Source organism: Struthio camelus, chromosome 10 (assembly GCF_040807025.1).
Source record: "Struthio camelus isolate bStrCam1 chromosome 10, bStrCam1.hap1, whole genome shotgun sequence".
Taxonomy (NCBI): domain Eukaryota; kingdom Metazoa; phylum Chordata; class Aves; order Struthioniformes; family Struthionidae; genus Struthio; species Struthio camelus.
Window position 1 is genome coordinate 26,169,080 of NC_090951.1, and position 6,722 is coordinate 26,175,801.

The following is a 6,722-nucleotide window of genomic DNA, read 5'->3' on the forward strand; positions in this document are numbered from 1 at the left end:
CCCAAGCTGGTCAGCGGGCTGGAGAACCTGGTGTCCAAGGGAGAGGTGGAGAGGACTGTGTTTGTTCAGCCCATAGAAGAGAAGGCTCAAGGGTCCATCTCCTTGCTGTCTGCAGCTACCCGGGGGAAAGGCTAGAGGTAACTTAGCCAGCTCTTCTCAGAGGCGCACAGTGACAGGGTGAGAGGCACAAGACGTAGAGTTGCAAAAAGGCAGATTCCGGCTAGCTGTTGGGAGGCGCGTTTCCACCATGAGGGTGGTCAAAGTTTGGAACAGGGCCCAGAGAGGCTGTGGGACTTCTACCCTTGGAGTTATTCAACCCTCAGGTGGACACAGCCCGGGCAGCCTGCTCTAACTGGCCCCGCTTGGAGCGGGGCCTTGGATGAGAGTTCTCCAGAGGTCCCCTCCAACCGACCCCGTTCAGTGGTTCCGTGCTGGGGTCTGACTGGTGGAACCCCACGGGAGCGTTTGATTTCACGGTTGCAGCGCTGAAAAACGGTCATTCCTTGCCCTCATTCACCCTGTCACGAGCGATGTCAGCAAGAGAGAATGGAGCCAGCAAGCAACGGTGGTGAATCCCGGCCAGGGTCCCTGCCTGCGGCAGTGCTTGGCATGGGGGTTTCTGAGGCCAGAGCAGAGCAAGTGTGCGGGAGGACGCACAGGCCCCGCAGTTGCTGGCTTCTCCAGGGCTGAGAGGTGAGAGCGCCTGAGGGAGGTCAGAAGCAGCCTCAAATTTGTCCTCTGGCCCCAATGCAGGCTTGGCGGCATCAGGAAACGCTGCCCGAGGTTCAGCCACACTCACCAGTGCCGTGGCTTGGGAAAGAGGAGAGCGCTGCTGCCTTCCTGCCCCGAGCTGAGGAGAAGAAGAGGAAGCCAGAGAGGCTGCCGCGGCTGCGCAAAGAGTAAGTGCGCGCCAGGCCCAGCCCCGGCCTGGAAAACTGGAGTGGCAGCACCTGTCCGAGGTGTGAGGAAGCCCATCTTGGGAGCCATGGGGCTGGGTATGGCGTCCCCTGATTTCTCCTGGCATGGCAATGACCTGGGCTGGACCCTGGTGCCAGGCAGCCCCAAGCTGCATTGCCACTTGAAGGCTGTGGGTACCACCAGCGGGAGCGTGCGTGCAGGGGCTGGTCGAGGGGAGAGGCAGGAGGGCCTCAGCCAGAAGGGGAGAGGGAACTTTCCCTGCTCTTGCAGGCAGCTTTCTGTACGAGCAAGCCACACCCTGCAACTCTTGGAGACTTACCAAGTGCGTCGGGAAGAGTGGAAGCAGAGGGTAGAGCTGAATCGGCAGCGGAATTCCCAAGAGAAGCACTTCCTCTGGTAAATTTCTCCAGCTGGGGGTGCTGTTTCCCCTTCCCCTGCACTGGCCTTCCCTCCACACCCAGGAGCACCCAAGGGGAGGGGAGGGGAAGGGGGTCCGGTCTTTCCCTGGCACCCCTCGTGGGAGAGCAACAGGCTTTGCAGGCTGTGGCCTGGGAGCAGGCACCCTTCCAGCCCAGGGGCAGGGGTTGGGCACTCAGCGGTGGGCTTTCCCTGTGGGACCAGAAAGTTGTGGCTGCCGACGATGAAAGGATTCCTCCAGCGTTTTGGCTCTCCCTTTTCAAACCGCACGCTCCATCCTTGTCTCCCCAAGGCTCCACACCCGGACACCTTGCCCTGTGGGGATCGAGGCCGGCTTGGTGCAAAGTCCCATCCCCGCCTGACTCCTCCGCAGGCTGATTACCGGCACGTGGCACCTTGTCATGTCCTTGCCTTGGACACTAGGGCCCCTGTCCCGTTCCAGAAAGCATAGAGATGCCAGCAGAAGCAGACCCCAGAAGAACCGCCCTGCCCTAGGCCTGCAGCGTTTCCGTGCCCTTCTCCCTGTGCCTAAAACCAAACGGTTCCTTTTTAATGCCCTAGCACTGGGCAGCAGATGGCTCTGCGGGATCAAAGGGAGAGATACCAGGACTTGCTGGCTGCGCAGAAGACGTGTGAACATTGCTGGAAAGTCTGGAAGCGTGGTCCTGAGCCATCTTGCTAGCTGCGGAAGCCTGCCTGGGCCTGAAGAGCGACCAATCCCAAGGCACTGCAGCTCCAGGGCCAAGTGGAGGCCTGTCAGCGTGGGAGCTCCCTCGGCTGCTGTCAGCGTTGTCTCCATTGCGGCCATGGAGCTCTTAGCAAAGGGGATGTTGAAATCCACCTACAAGGGCCAAAGGAAAAAAAAAGTGGCGTGTACTTGTTCACGGCTGGAGTAACCAGCCTGTGCCTCACAAAGGACAGTGCTGCAGGACAGATGAACAGAAGAGCTGTTAAACCCCCCATGTGCTCCTCCACAGTTTTTGTAGCGCCGTAACAGAATAACGCCCGTACACAGACCGCAGCATAGAGACACGCGTGCCACAGAGCGGGTGTGCAAGCAAACCACTGCCTCACTCATTCTAAGGACAGCGCGCGCGCACACACACGCGCCCCTTTCTTCCTTCATTACCCTCCCTAGGACACGCTCAGAGCTCACACCTCTCACTCCCCAAGACCCTCACGCACAGCCAGGACTGCACCGCCAGAGTGCACATGCACCAGCCCAACACATCCCTGACACTGCACACGCATCCGCACACATGCTCACGCTCTCCACACGCACAGAGACACTGCACAGCGGACACACCCCTCACACAGCATGGTGGCCAGGACACACGTACACCTGATGGGCCCACAGCCCCAGGGGTGCTATAGGAGCTGCAGCCCTTCTCCGGATTGTATGGGGAAAGGCTAAGGGCAGAGGAGGAGCTGCTGTGGGGTAGAGCGGTGCGGCAACCTGGGAGTGCAGATGCCTGGCTTTTCTCTGCAGCTGCAGTGCTCTCCAGCCAGGCAAACCTGGGATGGGCCATGTTTGTCCCTGGGCCTCCGTCGGCCCTTGGCTGCTCCTTGTGGCGGCCCCCCCAGGGCTGTGCTCATGTCCTGGTGGGCGCACGGTGTCCCCACCAGCCACCTCCTGCCTGCTGCCTGGAGGTGGACGTGCCTCATTTAGACCTTCCTCCTCTCTTGCCGCATGGCTGCGGTTGGTTTTTTTAGCGCTTTCTTGAATTAGGTTTTCAAAGCAGCACCTAGTAGCTTCTTGTAAACTACAGGCAGCTCACAGCTGCTTGACTGCCCTGTCAGCCTTTTTCAAATCCTGGGCTCCTTGAAGCCTGTCCATGCGCCTCCTCTGACCCGGGAACACAGCATCTCCCTGCCCTTCATCAAACACAGGAAGGGGCTTTGTGGATCCTCCCAGAGGAGCGGGTGATGGCCGTGTCCTTTCGGTCTGTTGCTGGGAGAAGCCTCTTCTTCGGTCGTCTTCCTTGTCCCAGTAACGCCTGATGCTCCAAACACTGCACTCTCCCTGCAAGTGCTGCCTCTTACTAAGCACCTGCTTCACTGGCAGACATTCGGCGTAGTAAAGAGGCAAAGGCTTTGGACCGCCTTGCTGCTGCAGGGACCAACAAATTGCCAAGGAGGTCCAGAAGCTGAGTACTCAGCCAGTACTGTTTTGCCCTGCCTGTGCGCTTAGTTGGCAGCTTTCCCTGGCCATGCAACTCATGAAGTGGTGCTGACCCTGATTTCCAGAAAAGTGCTTGTCAGTTTAAAAGAGAAGAACTGGTTTTCAGTGGGGAGTTGGAAGGGCGACGTTCTGCTGCTTTGGGGGACTGCCCGCTGGCTTTTCTGGTGCGGTGACCCTTCTGTCTCGTCTCGCTCTGAGAGCTCCGTGAGGTCCCTCTTGACCCTCCCTGTGTGGAATAGCTACAAGATGCTGCTGCAGAGACTACTGGACTCTGACAGCCAGGCAGGGGTTAGGCCAGAGCCCAGATGCCCTCAGGAGCAGAGCGCAAAGCCAGAAGCCCGTTGGCTCCCCCACGAGATGTGGTTTGGGACCAGTGTTCCCTGCTGCTGCTCTCCGTGTCCTTCTTGGCTGCCTTAGCCCCTCTCCAGCCTCCACTCCCATTGGCCCAGCATGGCTTTGGCTGCTCTGGGTCTGCCCTTACTCACGGTCCCTGTGGCAGTCGGGTGTCCTTCTTCTGCCTCCCCTCGCCCCCTCCCCCGGCTGTCTTCACTACAGGGGCTTTCTGATGCACTCAATGGCCTCACAGGGCTGCCACAGCAGCGACCTCACTGTCCCAGCCCTGGGTCGCCTGTGGCCTCCCTTTTCCTGCCTCTAGCCAGCTAAACCCTGCCGAGGGGCACTTTGCCCTGGCACTCCGTGCCCTGGTGAATGTTGCAAGCCTGGCACGCAATGGCTGCTCCTTGCTGGACGAGACAAAGAGGAAAGCACTTGAGGTGCCCGGTTAATGCTGAAGAGCCATGGTGATCGCAGGCAACAATGGTTGCTCGTGGGCTCCAGTCCGCCTCTCCAAGCGTGCTCCAGTGGCGCAATGGGCCAGCGCGCAGTACTTATACAGCAGTGCTAAGCGGAGGGATGCTGAGGGTGTGAGTTCAAGCCTCACCTGGAGCATGGGCTTTTGATCATGCACTGCCTCCTCTTCCCTTGGGCGGTGCAGCTTTCTAGCAGCGACATCTGTCTCAAGCCAGACATCCCGGGACCTGCCAATACAGACACCTTGGAACACCAGAAGCGCTCGGGGCCGTTCCAGGCTTGACCTGGGCTCTGCCCGCATAGCACTCGGTTTGGGGCCCCGGAGGCAGAGCTGGGCTCTCCTCCCTTCTCTTCCGCAGAGGATCCAGACCCCACTCAGGGCGCAGATGCTAACATTTTCCTTTGCTCTTCAGCATTTGCCCTCCAGGCGGACACTCTCCCAGCACCAGCTGCCCAGCCTCACTGTGGCAGAGCCTTCCTAGCCAGCCTTTCCCCCTGCAGCCAGGCCAGGAGGAAGCACTCCTGGCTCTCTACACGCGAGCACTGCGGTGGAGCTGCAGGCAAAAGCTGCTGCCTCACAGCGCCTCTCACTCTGCAGCAGGCAAGGGAGAAAGGCAGCTCTGCCTTTCCAGGGAGGGTTTCTTTCCCACAGCCAGCTTACAGCTTGGCCGGAACAGGACTTAAGACTTCCAGCATGGTGGCATAACCTCAGAAAAGTCACACGCTCCCCCTGAAGAAAAAAAAAAAGCGACTTCTTTCTCCCAGGGAAGAGCTACTTGTGTTGGGGGTCTCTATGGCGTGGGATGGCAGTTGCGGGTGGGCTGGGGCTGCAGGGCAGTTTGTGTGTGGAGCTGAGAGTGCCCTGACTGCAACACAGAGAGCAAGGGCAAGGGAAAGGAAAGGTGAAAAGCTGGGCACTTTCCAGGCAGAGTCTCTCAGTTCTCAAGCTTGGCCTGGAGAACGGAGAAGCTTGACTGCTTTCCCAGAAGCAGGGGTAGCTGTCACGGCAGCCCCCCAGCAGAAGACACTGCACGATCACTAGAAACCAGGAAATCATTTTAGGCACGAGCCCACTGAATGTTTGGAACAGAGAGCACAGAAGAGCTTCCTAGGCCATGGCATCTTTGGAAACAAACCCCTTGGCCTACCCTTGCGGGTGCCTCCCGTGTCTTTTCCAACTCTCCTTTTCACCCGGCGGGCTTTGCAAAACCATTGCTGTGACTCGGATTCGGCCACAACGCAGAGTACTAACCACTATACGATCACAGCTGCCCATGTGATTGCCTTTCCTCCTCGGGCCATTTGTCCCTCCTGCCTCCTGCCCTCCTGCCTTCTGCCCTCCTGCAGAGCAGCCAGAGCTGTCAGGTGACGGCAGGCTAGCAGGGAGAAGTCAGAAAATGCGAGTCTGTGTCCTTGCAGAGCAGCACCCGAACAGCGCAAGCCCTCATGTGCCTCCCTGGGAGAGGGGAGGCAAACTCACGCTCTAGATTCACCTTTTCAGAAGTCTCAGTTCTTGGGGATGGCAAAGAACTGGACTGAAGGCAGTTACGGGGCATGTCCAGGGGCTGGCGATGAGGAAAGGACAACTCTGCAAAGAGCGGCCCCGCGTAGCCAGCTGGACAGAGGGTGGTGTAGGGGGGAAGGCAGGTGCATATCACAGGGGATACGAACTGCTCCGTGCCCAGCCCTGGCTCTTTCTGCTCAAGTGTCCCCTCCACCACGCACCCTGGGGTGCAGTGTGAGCCTGTGGGCGCACCTCCACAAAGAGCGACGGTCCTTTCCCCACTTGCTCTGCTCCTGCTGCTGGGAGAGGTCCTGGCGAGAGGTTGCAGCTGCAGGAGTGCTGCGCTGGGTGGCGGAGGTGGCTCAGCAGAAGGGAGCTGCTCCTCGCCTGAGCTACGTTGCAGCCATGCCCGGCCCTGGCTGCCATGCACCTCGCTGACCCTGCCCTTCCCTGGCTGACCGGGCTCCAGAGCTTGGCCTCAGACCCGTCTCAGCACTTTGGACTTGGCTGGCAACCACTGCTCTGTGCCTGGCCCTCGTTCCTGACACTCAACCAGCTCTCCCTTCTTGCTCGGGTGCTGAGGGCCTGTGCCCTGCCAGGGAGGTCCCTGCCTCACTGGCCTTGCTATGTCCCTCGCAGCCTGCTTGCCTGCCCTCGGAAAGCAGCCCGCTCCCACTGCTGGCTGCCACCTGCAGCAAGAGCGTGCTCACGTTTCGCACTGTGCTGCAAGGACAGCCGGAAGGGGCATCGGTCCCCTGGCGAGAGGCAATCCAGACTTCCCCCAGCCCAACCCATGCACCAGGACAGGAGTGTTGCAGTCTGGTGGGTATAGGTGAGTGGTGCAAGGAGCTGGATTTTGGCTCCGGTTTCTTGGAGAGGTGGGTTTGAAGC

General features: G+C 59.6%; 1 non-coding gene across 1 annotated transcript; it reads left to right on the top strand.

Moving 5' to 3' along the window:
• Window positions 1–4,371: 4,371 nt before the first annotated feature.
• On the top strand, window positions 4,372–4,465 carry TRNAI-UAU (transfer RNA isoleucine (anticodon UAU)). Its single transcript has 2 exons — window positions 4,372–4,409; window positions 4,430–4,465. It is a non-coding gene; the product is annotated as a tRNA-Ile (tRNA).
• The last annotated feature ends 2,257 nt before the right edge of the window (window positions 4,466–6,722 follow it).